The following is a 12,389-nucleotide window of genomic DNA, read 5'->3' on the forward strand; positions in this document are numbered from 1 at the left end:
AGATTGGATTGCTAATGGTCTTTTAAAGATAAACTACTCCAGAAAACCAATCTAACATTCAGAAGACACATAGCTGAGCTGCTGATTCATTTAGGCTAGAGTCAAAAATACAAAACAGCTCAATACAGACGACTAACTTCTTGCACCCTTTCCTGGCATTTTATTGCTGATATGAAGACTCAAGTTCAGCTGATTGTTTCTTATGTATATAAGTGTTGGGTCCTGGTATTGCACAAATAACAGGGAGTAGAATATCGGACTCTAGAAATAGAAGCAACTTTTGTTCAGTCAGGACTACAGAGAGTAATGTGACTGTGTAGAACCCTAAGGGGAACTGCAGATTTCTTTTTATGATCCAAGATCACACACAGGGTAGGCAGTACATTTTGAGATTTAAAGCATAATGTGTCACAGTTTCCCGTGAGTGCTGACTGAGGTGAAGCTAAGAAACTTATGCTTTCTCTGCAATGTTGTCTTGAGCTTGAACTTTCAGATTTATGACACTCCAGTCACCTTGGAGATCCAAAGAGAATCGGGAATTTATGACTTCTGATAACAGGGTATTAGTTTTATAAGTTTAAATAGTTGTGGGTTAGTTTGAATTGCTCTTCCCCTGCAAGGGAGAAATGAAATGTAACCCTTGGTGACTCCTGCATTGCCTGAAAGATTTTGTTAGGGTGTGTAAGCAGTGGGGGGGGGGGGGAGAGAGAGAGAGAGAGAGAGAGAGAGAGAGAGAATTAGAGAGAGAGAGAATTAGAGAGAGAGAGAGAATTAGAGAGAACAACATGAGAAGAGAATGAAAAATCAAACTATCAGAACAGTGTGAGTATTTTTTCCCTAATGCTCAGACAGAAAAATCTTAGCTACGTGGATCTGTGGATTTCCTTTCAAATCTTGTGATGTCTGAAGGCTGACCCACTAGGCTGCAACAAACACACTCTCTATATGGTCTGAATTCTGTGTCTGTGGACTTGCTTAATCTGTGTGGTTCAGGTAGACAGAGTCACATAGCTGTGATCTTTCTGTTTGGAATTTTTTACTTCACACATTATTTGCCACACAAACTCCAGTGTTGTCTGTGTGACATGACATATGTCATTATGCCAGATGGGAGCTATGTGGCTTATGGAACTAGGCTGTCTGGAGATCAATGCCAGATGGCCCGGTATTAGCCACCACTGAGGCATAAATGGGGTTCTTGATTAGCTGGCTATGCAGGATATGGGCTTTGCACAATCTCTTTTATAATAATGATATTCTTTAGACAAGGATTCTCTCTTCAGGAACAGCTCTGGAATAGGAAGCACAGTATGGGAATGTTTAAGACTACAGCAGAACCCTTGTCATACATGGGGTGTATGATGAGCAAGGGAATAGATGGGTTAATGTTGATGGACAAAGACTGTTATATTATACTTTGACCCCCATGGTGTCTGCTGCATAAAAAGGTACAAAAAAGTATATTTCAGCAGATGCAGAGAACTGATTAGGCATATTTGGTCACTAGATGAGATAAAGAAAGGGTTAGAAAGAGGAAGGGCCATGATAGTGATAATGAGACAGAAACTTTCTATTCATAAGATGAAACCACTTGTCTGAGGTTTACGTTCCCAAGGACAAGAGTTCCTTTTCTGGGGATGTTTTATATATAACACCTGTCTCTGATAATATGCTTTTCTTAAGTATTGCTGATGTGACTAAAAGAAGCTGTCATACTGTGCCAACTAATGATACATGACCTTCTTCTGATTTGTTCTTTGTTTAAATACTATATAATGAAGTAAAATTTCCTCAGATTCCAACCACTCTTTTGTGTGTTGTGTCTGTCTGTCATCACTGACCTTGTGCCTTCCTGTGTACCAAGACCCTGCTTTTCCCATGGTCTGAGTGGCTCCCCTGAGCCAGTTCATGGCAATTATTATCTAGGTTCCTATGCTTTGCAGACATGGTCACATCATCCAAGGGCTTTAGATTAGATGCATTGCTTTAGGCTTTAGGCTTGTCTCATGATCTTTCTCGGCAAAAGCACAATACCTTCTTTCATGTGTTCTGCCAGCAGAAGTGGTCCAGATTTAGGGTGGATTTTCCTGCTTCTAATAATCTAATAAAAATAATCCCTCACTGGATGCCAGAAGCCTGGGTTTTATTTGATGCCTGATACAGTCAAGTTAACTCTCAAGTGCCGCCACCACAGTGCCCAGTCCCCTGACCTCCTGGCTATTCTTACATGTGACCTCTTGGTTGTCTAGTAACTAAGGTTCTCTACAGAAGGGCTTCTTGCTGAAAACTCCCATCACATCCAGGTCAGGTGAAGGGACAATCTGTTGCCTTGTTCTCTGCTCCATTGTGAGAACCTGGAGGAGCAGGTAGCTGGTGCTAGGTGTTTAATACAGTTGAACAGTAACCTGTAAGTAAATAAACAACTTGATAAAGTGACACCATGAGTAACTCCTTAAACTTGCCCCATGTGCAGTCGGACCTTGTCTGCCTAATCTCTGTCAGTCTCTTATGATGACCACAGGAAATCCTTGTCCCCATAGTGTCCAGAATGAGCCCAGTTCTGTGACTCATCTGCACTTGCTGTCTTCCACCTTCTGACATATGTGTCTGGGAGCGACCCTTTGAGTGGTGTCCCCTGAGAATGAGCCTCTACACAACACACTGCTGAGACAAACAGGTGCTTATGTGAAGGTGATTTATATATCATCATCACCTAGGAAGATGTCTCTGTGCAGCCATTGGCCAATCAGCAGGTAGCTCTCAAATCACCTGGATGGAACTAAATTTCATTTGTCTCACCAAGCTCCCTGTATCCTAGGGAGAGTTACCAGGATTTTGCCAAGGGAGATTCCTGGTACACCCTCCGCCACCAACAGCAGAAATAGGACAACAAACACAGCAGCCAACCCTTCAAGAACAACAGGGGAATGTGCATCAAGCCAATGGAGGACCATGGTGTTCTGTCTTCTCCTGAATCTTGCCAGGATGGACCTAGGGTCTCTCCAGCTCAAGGTCTGTCTCTGTCCTGAACAATGGTTTCTGCCTTTGCTGGAGAACTTTTTTAAACAGACCTGATGACCTTTCTCAAATTCTTCCAAGGCGTGAGATGTGAAGGAGGTCAGGGTGAGGAGGCAGGAGGTGGAAGGAAGGAAATGGTGCTCACAGGCAGCAAAGAGTTGCACGCCCATGGTTCAACAGGCATCGCCAGATCAAGTTGGGAATTCTCTTGTTCTAGCCATGCTGTGGTACTAGAGAAGCTTCTAGAATTCTTTTGACAAGGAACAGAGGGAAGGTTGGTAGGGACATAGCTTCTGGTAGACATACTGTGTTCTCCATCATGGAGAGCAGTATTTCATGTGTGGAGTCTGTGAAATTCATAATGTCCAGAGCTGGAAGGTTCTCAGAAAACCTGGAACCAGAGCACCCAGGAAAATGTGTATGAGAGATGATCATGTAAAACCACAGAGCTCAGGATGAGGTTCTATCCTGATGAGACCCAGACAACCTAACACGGGGCAGTGTAATCCAGTGAGATGAAGGACCCATTACTTGGGTCAACTTTTGAGATCTGGGCCTTGACTCTGCAGCTGAGGGGAAATATGGAGATACTGTCACAGCCTACATGGGCCTCAGCATATTCTAGCCCTGGGTGGACATGAAGTGATATGGGACCTCCTAGAGGATCAGGGTGAGGCTTTCTGTGGACAAGGGTCATCGCCATCATATCTTCCAAGAAGTGGTGAATGGGGGATGGTCCTTCAGGTAGGGGAGGGAAGTTCCCACCCAACACTACTCTTAGGTATGATTTTTTTTATTAGTTTATTTTTTGGCCAAAGAAAGGCTTGAAATTTCTTCAAGGTGTTTTTTTTCCCTAATCTCCATGAATAACTTGGTACCATGTGGAGCATGGAGGATGGAAGGGTGGAGGTTTGGGGTTTGGGGGTAGAGGTTTGGAAAACCTGGGCAGAGGTCCAGGGGTGTGTGAAGGAGGTCGACACAACAGAGTCACAGAGATGGAGAGTGTGGTGGCTAAAGATCCTGAGAGAGTGGTGGAGAGACTGGTTCTGGGCGTTGAGACAGGAGAGGGGATGAAAAACTAAAGATCCAAGGACACATGTCGAGGTAGAACTTTCAGAGAAAAAAATGCTGAATTGACATATATGGTACTAAAATTAGGCATCAGAGACACAAAGTATCCTGGTGGGGAGGACAGACGGATGTGAGAGTAACAGGGTGTGGTGGTTTGAATGAGAATAACCCCCATGGCTCAGATCTTTGAATACTTGGTCCCCAGTTGGTGGAAATGTTTGGGACAGGTTAGGCGGTGTGGCCTTATTGGAGGAAATGTGTCACTAGGGGTGGACTTGGAGGTTTCCAAAGCTGATTGCTTTCCCAGATAGTGCTCTGTCTACCTCCTACGTGGATGAGATGTAAGCTCTCAGCTACTGCTTCAGCACCATGACTGTTCACCTGCTTCCATGTTCCTGACCATGACAGTCATGGCCTCACCTCTGAAACTGTAAGCCCCAGTGAACCCTTTTTCCTCTAGGCTGTGCTGGTCATGATGATTTACCAGTGCAATGGAAAAGTAACTAAGACAAAGGGCATAAGGGAGGACGGATTCTCAAAGAGAGATCAGAGATGAGACCAGAGAAAGCAGATGCACAAGGACCATGGCAGACATCTGAAGACTAATTTACACAGCAAGGTTTCAGAAATACAGGCGAACCAGGGATGGAACCAGCCATGTGAGTGTCACCCAGAGGGGCAATGTAGGTGACACCATGACTTATGTGTTGTATTTCGTGTTTCCCAGGGCCTTTTGTGCAGACCCATATTTCTATTTGGTATGGCAGCCAGGCTCTCAATCCATAGACCACACCTGAAGTAGTCACACACCCTTCCAGACAGGCTGTGCCTAACCTAACAAGGGATCAGTTGTTGTTTTGACCCTTTCTTTGTAATTTGGAGGATTCCTGAGAAGAGGTGTTAATTCAGCCTATGTGACAAAGCTATCATACAGAGCAGGAAGATGTGACAGCAAGCATAGGTAGATGTGGATGTGACTAAAAGCCATTCACCTGGTTACCTCAGAAACAGAATGCTAATGAATTTCTCCCTCGGTTTACGTTTTGATATAAAGGCTGTTTAGAGAATATGCGAGGAGGAATTTTTCAGGATGTGAACTCTGGATTTCATGAGGGATCTCTGAGAATTTCCCTCCCAATAAAGCCATATAAGTTGTATCTTTATTCCTGCACCTCCAGAGAGGTGCAGACAAATAATTTATGGCCCAGCCTGCCACTGGACCATGACATAATGGTGTCCAGATGTGAGGTTGATTTGAGAATTCAAAAAAAAAAAAACAAAAACACCGAAGAAGTGATCAGATGTACAGATTAGAATGTGAGGAATTCATGAGAGAAAAGTTTACCACAGGAGGATACGTGAGTATGAGTGCTTAGAAGTAGACAATAGAATTTAAGGAAGTATAGAGAAGAGGGACAAAATTTAAATCAGGAGTAAAAAAATGTAAATAATAGGAAATTCAGCTATACATGTTAATAGCCAAAGGAAGTTAAGAGCAGAAACAATGGCAAAAATATTTAACATCTGTAAGCCTGATAATTGCAGAAATGCAACTTTGATTACTGCTAAATGGGTAGGAAAAGTGAAGGGAGTATTGCTTTTGGCCTAAGAGTTGCCTTGGTTATGACTGAGATTGGGGAGCCACATGCAGGTGCAGTAGCCAGATAAATCTAACCCACCTGTGGGGGAAAGGCAAGCAGGAGACAGAGTAAGTTTAGAGAACAAATTTCACCCTACACAGTCAGATGTCCAGAGTCAGTCAATAGAAAAAAGGAGAGGATTCAGGAATTCTACTAATTTTATGATTACAAGTTAAAATAAAAAGATAGTTAAAATTGGTGCAGCTACACCAGTCAGAGCTGTGAGGGCAGGTTACGAATGGAGAGAGGCTGTGTGCTACCCCCGCTGCACTGAGGCCCAGCTTAGCTAGGAGTTGGACAGGCATGTTTGCAGAAAAGCTAACCTCAGGGAACTGCAGCATCAGGACAATTAAAAATAGATAAGCAGGTTGAATATGCTTTGTTTACATTTCACAATATTTGCTTCTTTGTCAAAAATATGTAGTTTGTTGCTTTGTGGATTGATGTCAGTTTGTTTGATACATCTATCCATTTTAATCTGGTTTTAGTTCTGTGGCTTTGTAAGAAAATTTTAAAGTCAGAGATTATGATGCATTCAGAAGTTCCTTGATTGTACAGGAGTTTAAGATTGTTTGGGCTATCCTGAGTTTTTATCTTTTCTTATAAAGTTGATGATTGTTCTTTTGAGGTCTGTAAAGAATTTTGTTATAATTTATGGGCATTTGCATTGAATCTGTAGAATGATTTCAGTAGGATTGTCATTTTTGCTATGTTGGTTCTACCTCCACAAGAGAATAAGAGATCTTTCCATTTTCTGATGTCTTAAATTTCTTTCTTGAAAGATCTAAAGTTCTTATCATACAGGACTTTCAGCTTGTATGGTTAGAGTTACTCTAAGACATTTTATGGTATTTATGGCTATTGTAAAGATGATGTCTTCATTTATCTTATGTGTAGAAGAGGTGCATTTTGGGTTGTTTTCAGATTCTGTCTATAACAAAGTAATTCTGCTGTGAACATAATTGAGCACATGTCCTTATGGTATGGTTTAGTATCTTTTTTTCATGTTTTATTTATTTATTTTTAATTTTTTCTTATTTTATTTTAAAATACTTTGACTTCTTTTTTATCTTATTTATTTATTTATTTTTATTATTTAATTAAATATTTCCACCTCCTCCCATATCCCTCCCTCTCCCCCATACCCCTTCCCCTCCCTCTTCAGTACAAAGAGCAGTCAGGGTTCCCTGCCCTGTGGGAAGTGCAAGGTCCTCCCCCCTCCATCCAGGACTAGGAAGGTGAGCATCCAAACAGACTAGGCTCCCACAAAGTCATTACATGCAGTAGGATCAAAACCCAGTGCCGTGGTCCTTGGCTTCTCGGGCAGCCCTCCTTGTCAGCCACGTTCAGGGAGTCCGGTTTGATCACATGCTCCATCATCCAGCTGGCCTTGGTGAGCTCACATTAGATCAGCCCCTCTATCTCAGTGGGTGGGCACATCTCTCATGGTCCTAACTTCCTTGCTCATGTTTTCCCTCCTGCTCCTCATTTGGACCTTAGGAGCTTAGTCCAGTGCTCCAGTGTGGGTCTCTGTCTCTAGCTTCATCCATTGCCAGATGAAGTTTCTATGGTGATATGCAAGATATTCACCAGTATGGCTATAAGATAGGGCCATTTCAGGCTCCCTCTCCTCAGCTGCCCAAGGATCTAGCTGGGGACATCTCCCTGGACACCTGGGAGCCCCTCTAGAGTCAAGTCTCTTGCCAACCCTAAAATGGCTCCCTTAAGATATCCACTACTCCCATATCCACCCTGCCTCCATCCCAACCGTTCCATTTCCCCAAGATCTCCCCATCCTTCCCTTCTCACTTTTTTCTCCCCATTTCCCCTTACCCTCAACCCAACCCCACTCCCAAGTTTCCAATTTTTGCTTGGCAATCTTGTATCCTTCTAATATCAAGAGGATAACTTTATATTTTTCTTTGGGATCACCTTCTTATTTAATTTCTCTAGGATCTCATATTATAGGGTCAATGTCCTTTATTTAGGGCTAGAATCCACTTATGAGTTAGTACATAACCATATTCATCTTTTTGGGTCTGGGTTACCTCACTCAGTATAGTGTTTTCTATTTCCATCCATTTGCATGCAAAATTCAAGATGTCATTGTTTTTTACCGCTGAGTAGTACTCTAATGCGTACATATTCCATACTTTCTTCATCCATTCTTTCGTTGAGGGGCATCTAGATTGTTTCCAGGTTCTGGCTATTACAAATAATGCTGCATGAACATAGTTGAGCAAATGCTTTTGTAGTATGATAGAGCATCTCTTGGGTATATTCCCAAGAGTGGTATTGCTGGATCCTGGGGTAGGTTGATCCTGACTTTCCTGAGAAACTGCCACACTGACTTCCAAAGAGGTTGCACAAATTTGCATTCCCACCAGCAATGGATGAGTATACCCCTTACTCTACAACCTCTCCAGCAAAGGCTATCATTGGTGTTTTTGATTTTAGCCATTCTGACAGATGTAAGATGGTATCTCAAAATTGTTTTGATTTGCATTTCCCTGATTGCTAAGAAGGTTGAGCATGACCTTAAGTGTCTTTTGGCCATTTGAACTTCTTCTGTTGAGAATTCTCTGTTCAGTTCGGTGCCCCATTTTTTAATTGGATTAATTAGCATTTTAAAGTCTAGTTTTTTGATTTTTTTTCTGGTTTCATCGATTTATTTCCAAGAGAATGTTGAACACTGAAGACACTCTACTTGGAGCTTATTTTCTTCTTGGCAAAACTGGCCTTTGGGCGAGGAACTGCCCATGTATTAACCACTGACAAAATGTACAATGTTTGGACAGGACAAGCAGGATACAAGATAAAAGATTGTCAAATCTTGCCAAGACAGGGTAAAACAGTTTGGAAAAATTTCCTGACTCTGAAATAGATGGTCAATTACTCTAGGCCTTAGCCAAAGTTGGCTGCTCCAATGTTGCAAATGAGACTTTGGATGATCACCCAGATAGCCAGTTGTCTCCATTATCTGTTGCACATTTTGGAAGTTGCTTGATTTCACTTCCTGCTTACCCAAGTAATATTATTTCACTTCTTGGGTATTCGATGGGGTTGAAGACTAGACAGTCATAGTTACTTTCCTCTCATGACTTGGCCAAGTTATTTATAATACAAGACTTAGACTCCTTAGGATAAGATAATTATTGAAACATTTATCACATGTTTCTTGCTTGGTATTGTTTATGATGGGTGTAATTCTAATTTTTTCTTTCTTTTTTTATTGAAAAAAATTTCTGCCTCCTCCCTACCTCCCATTTCCATCCTCCACCCCCCACTCCTCTCTCCTCTAGACATCCCCCCTCTCTTCTCCCCCTCCTTCTCCAGTCTGAAGAGCAGTCATGGTTCCCTGCTCTGTGGGAAGTCCAAGGTCCTGCCACCTCCATCCAGGTATAGGAAGGTGAGCATCCAAACAGGCTAGGCTCCCACACAGTCAGTACATGCAGTAGGATCAAAACCCAGTGCCATGGTCCTTGGCTTCTCATCAGCCCTCATTGTCCGCCATGTTCAGAGAGTCTGGTTTATTCCCATGCTTTTTAATTCCCAGTCCAGCTGGCCTTGGTGAGCTCATTAGATCAGCCCCTATGTCTCAGTGGGTGGGCACACCCCTCGCGGTCCTGACTTCCTTGCTCATGTTCTCCCTCCTTCTGCTCCTCATTTGGACCTTGGGAGCTCAGTCCGGTGCTCCAGTGTGGGTTTCTTTCTCTTTCTCCATCCATTGCCAGATGAAGTTTCTATGGTGATATGCAAAGATATTCATCAGTATGGTTATAAGATAGGGCCATTTCAGGTTCCCTCTCCCCAGCTGCCCAAGGAACTAGCTGGGGACATCTCCCTGGACACCTGGGAGCCCCTCTAGAGTCAAGTCTCTTGCCAACGCTAAGATGGCTCCCTTAATTAAGATATATACTTCCCTGCTCCCATATCCACCCTTCCTTTATCTCAACCGTCCCATCCCCCCAAGCTCTCCCCATCCTCTCCTTCTCACTTTTCTCTCCCCATTTCCCCTTACCCCCATCCGACCCCACCCCCAAGTTCCCAATTTTTGCCTGGCAATCTTGTCTACTTCCAATATCCAGGAGGATAACTGTTTTTGTTTGGGTTCACCTTCTTATTTAATTTCTCTAGGATCTCATATTATAGGGTCAATATTCTTTATTTAGGGCTAGAACCCACTTATGAGCGAGTACATACCATATTCATATTTTTGAGTCTGGGTTACCTCCTCAGGATAGTGTTTTCTATTTCCATCCATTTGCATGCAAAATTCGAGATGTCATTGTTTTGTACCACTGAGTAGTACCCTAATATGTATATATTCCACACTTTCTTCATCCATTCTTCCATTGAAGGGCATCTAGATTGTTTCCAGGTTCTGGCTATTACAAATAATGCTGCATGAACATAGTTGAACAAATGCTTTTGCGATATGATAAGCCATCTCTTGGGTATATTCCCAAGAGTGGTATTGCTGGATCCTGGGGTAGGTTGATCCTGACTTTCCTGAGAAACTTCCACACTGATTTCCAAAGTGGTTGCACAAGTTTGCATTCCCACTAGCAATGGATGAGTGTACCCCTTACTCCAAAACCTCTCCAGCAAAGGCTATCATGGGATTGGTGAAGATCTTCTCTATGTCAGTACGTTGCTTTTTTGTCTTAGTGACAATGTCTGTTGAAGGGAACTCAGACTGTTCAATTTCCATGAGTTTGTAGGCTTTCTGGGTTTAGAATTGTTAAATTTTAACTTTATTCCATGGTGATCCGATAGTACACAGGTTGTCAATTTTGTTAGATATTAGTATAGCCACACCTGCTTGTTTCTTTGTTCCTTTCTCTTGATCCAGCCTATTTGGTGTTCTGTATGCTTCTTGTACCTTCATAGAAGTATCCTTCTTTAGGTTGGGAAAGTTTTCTTCTATAATTTTATTGAATATATTTTCTGGGCCTTTGAGCTGTAATTCATCTCCTTCTTCTACCCCTATTATTCTTAGGTTTGGTATTTTCACTGTGTCCCAGATTTCCTGGATATTTCATGTTAAGAATTTGTTGGTTTGTTTTGTTCTTTAATCAGTGAGGTTATTTCCTCTATAGTATGTTCAGTGTCTGAGATTCTTTCTTCTATATATTGTTTTCTGTTGGTAATACTTGTTTCTGTAGTTCCTGTTCGTTTGTCCAGAATTTCCATATCCAGCTTTCCCTCGGATTGTGTTTTCTTCATTACCTCCGTTTCATTTTTCAAGTCTTGAACTGTTTCCCTTACCTGTTTGATTGCTTTTCCTTGTTTTTCTTGGGTATCTTTGAGAGATTTATTCATTTCATCTACTTTTTGTTTGTCATCTCCATTTCTTTATGGCTTTTTTTTTTACCTCCTATTTATGGTCCTCAATTATTTTCATGTAGCTCCACTTAAAGTCAATTTTTTCTATTTCTTCTAGAGTAGGGTGTTCAATTCTTCTTGTTTTGGGATCCCTTGATTCTGGTGATGTCATGTTGCCTTTCAGGTTGTTGGAGGAATTCTTGCATTGGTGCCTTCCAATCTCTTCCTTCAAATGGAGCCAGGAGAGTCTAGGTGTCTTGGTCCAGTCTTTGCTGTGACTGACTCTTTGGGTGGATTTCCTTTGTACAGGAGCAGGAACTGTTCCTGTCCATCCAGATGGAACTCCTCAGCACTCAAACATGGATGCCTGGTAGCCTAAGGACACCTGGGACAAAAGGGTGAACGTGGAAGCAGGGTGGGGTTGAGTAGAACATAGCAGACCCTGCAGGACAAGCTGAGGGTGCCCGCGCTCCCTTGCAGGGACCTTCAGGCCTGCCTGGGAGGCAGACACTCACCCCTCTGGGTGGATGGCCTTAGTGCAGGAGCATGAAACTGTTTCTGAGCCAAGAACCTTGCAGACAATAGGGCAGGCTTGGGGGAAGGAGGGTCATGTGTAACAAAGACACCCCTGCAGCAGCAGCTGGGGGAGGGGAGCTGTGCTCTCTTCTAGGACAGGCCACCCTGGGATAGCACACACTCACCCATTTGATGGATCTCCTCAGCACTGAAATAGGAATGCCTGGTATCCCAAGGGCACTGTGTACAAAAGGGCGAATGTGGGGGCAGGGCGGAGTCAAGTAGAATCGATATGGGGGTTTTAAGGGTGGCATATGATGCCTGTTTGGGTGTTGTCTTCCTCCTTATATGGCAACGCAATTTAAATTCCTTTACTCTGTAGAAGGAGCTGCAGGCTGTGTTCCTGCCACCCAGCTCCTGGCCACATGGCTACTTTATGCCCTGAAATAACAACACACAGCCTGGCGGTGGTGGCGCACGCCTTTAATCCCAGCACTCGGGAGGCAGAGGCAGGCGGATCTCTGTGAGTTCGAGACCAGCCTGGTCTACAAGAGCTAGTTCCAGGACAGGCTCCAAAACCACAGAGAAACCCTGTCTCGAAAAACCAAAAAAAAAAAAACCACACAAACTATATTCTTTTAAACACTGCCTTGCCCATTAGTTCCAGCCTCATAATGGCTAATTCTCACATTTTGATTAACCCATTTCTAATAATCTGTATAGCACCACAAGATGGTAGCTTACTGGGAAAGATTCAGCATGTCTGACCTGGTGGCTGGCTCCATGGCGGCTGCCTGACTCTGCTTTCTTCCTCCC

At 43.0% G+C, this 12,389-nt stretch overlaps 1 long non-coding RNA gene across 1 annotated transcript in view; it reads right to left on the reverse strand.

Annotated features, from left to right (window-relative positions):
• The window catches only part of LOC142859176 (uncharacterized), a 376,470-nt gene that overhangs the window by 114,480 nt on the left and 249,601 nt on the right, over positions 1-12,389 (reverse strand). The gene's annotated exons all lie outside the window — the stretch shown is intronic.

Source organism: Microtus pennsylvanicus, chromosome 1 (genome assembly GCF_037038515.1).
Source record: "Microtus pennsylvanicus isolate mMicPen1 chromosome 1, mMicPen1.hap1, whole genome shotgun sequence".
In the NCBI taxonomy this organism is placed as follows: Eukaryota; Metazoa; Chordata; class Mammalia; order Rodentia; family Cricetidae; genus Microtus; species Microtus pennsylvanicus.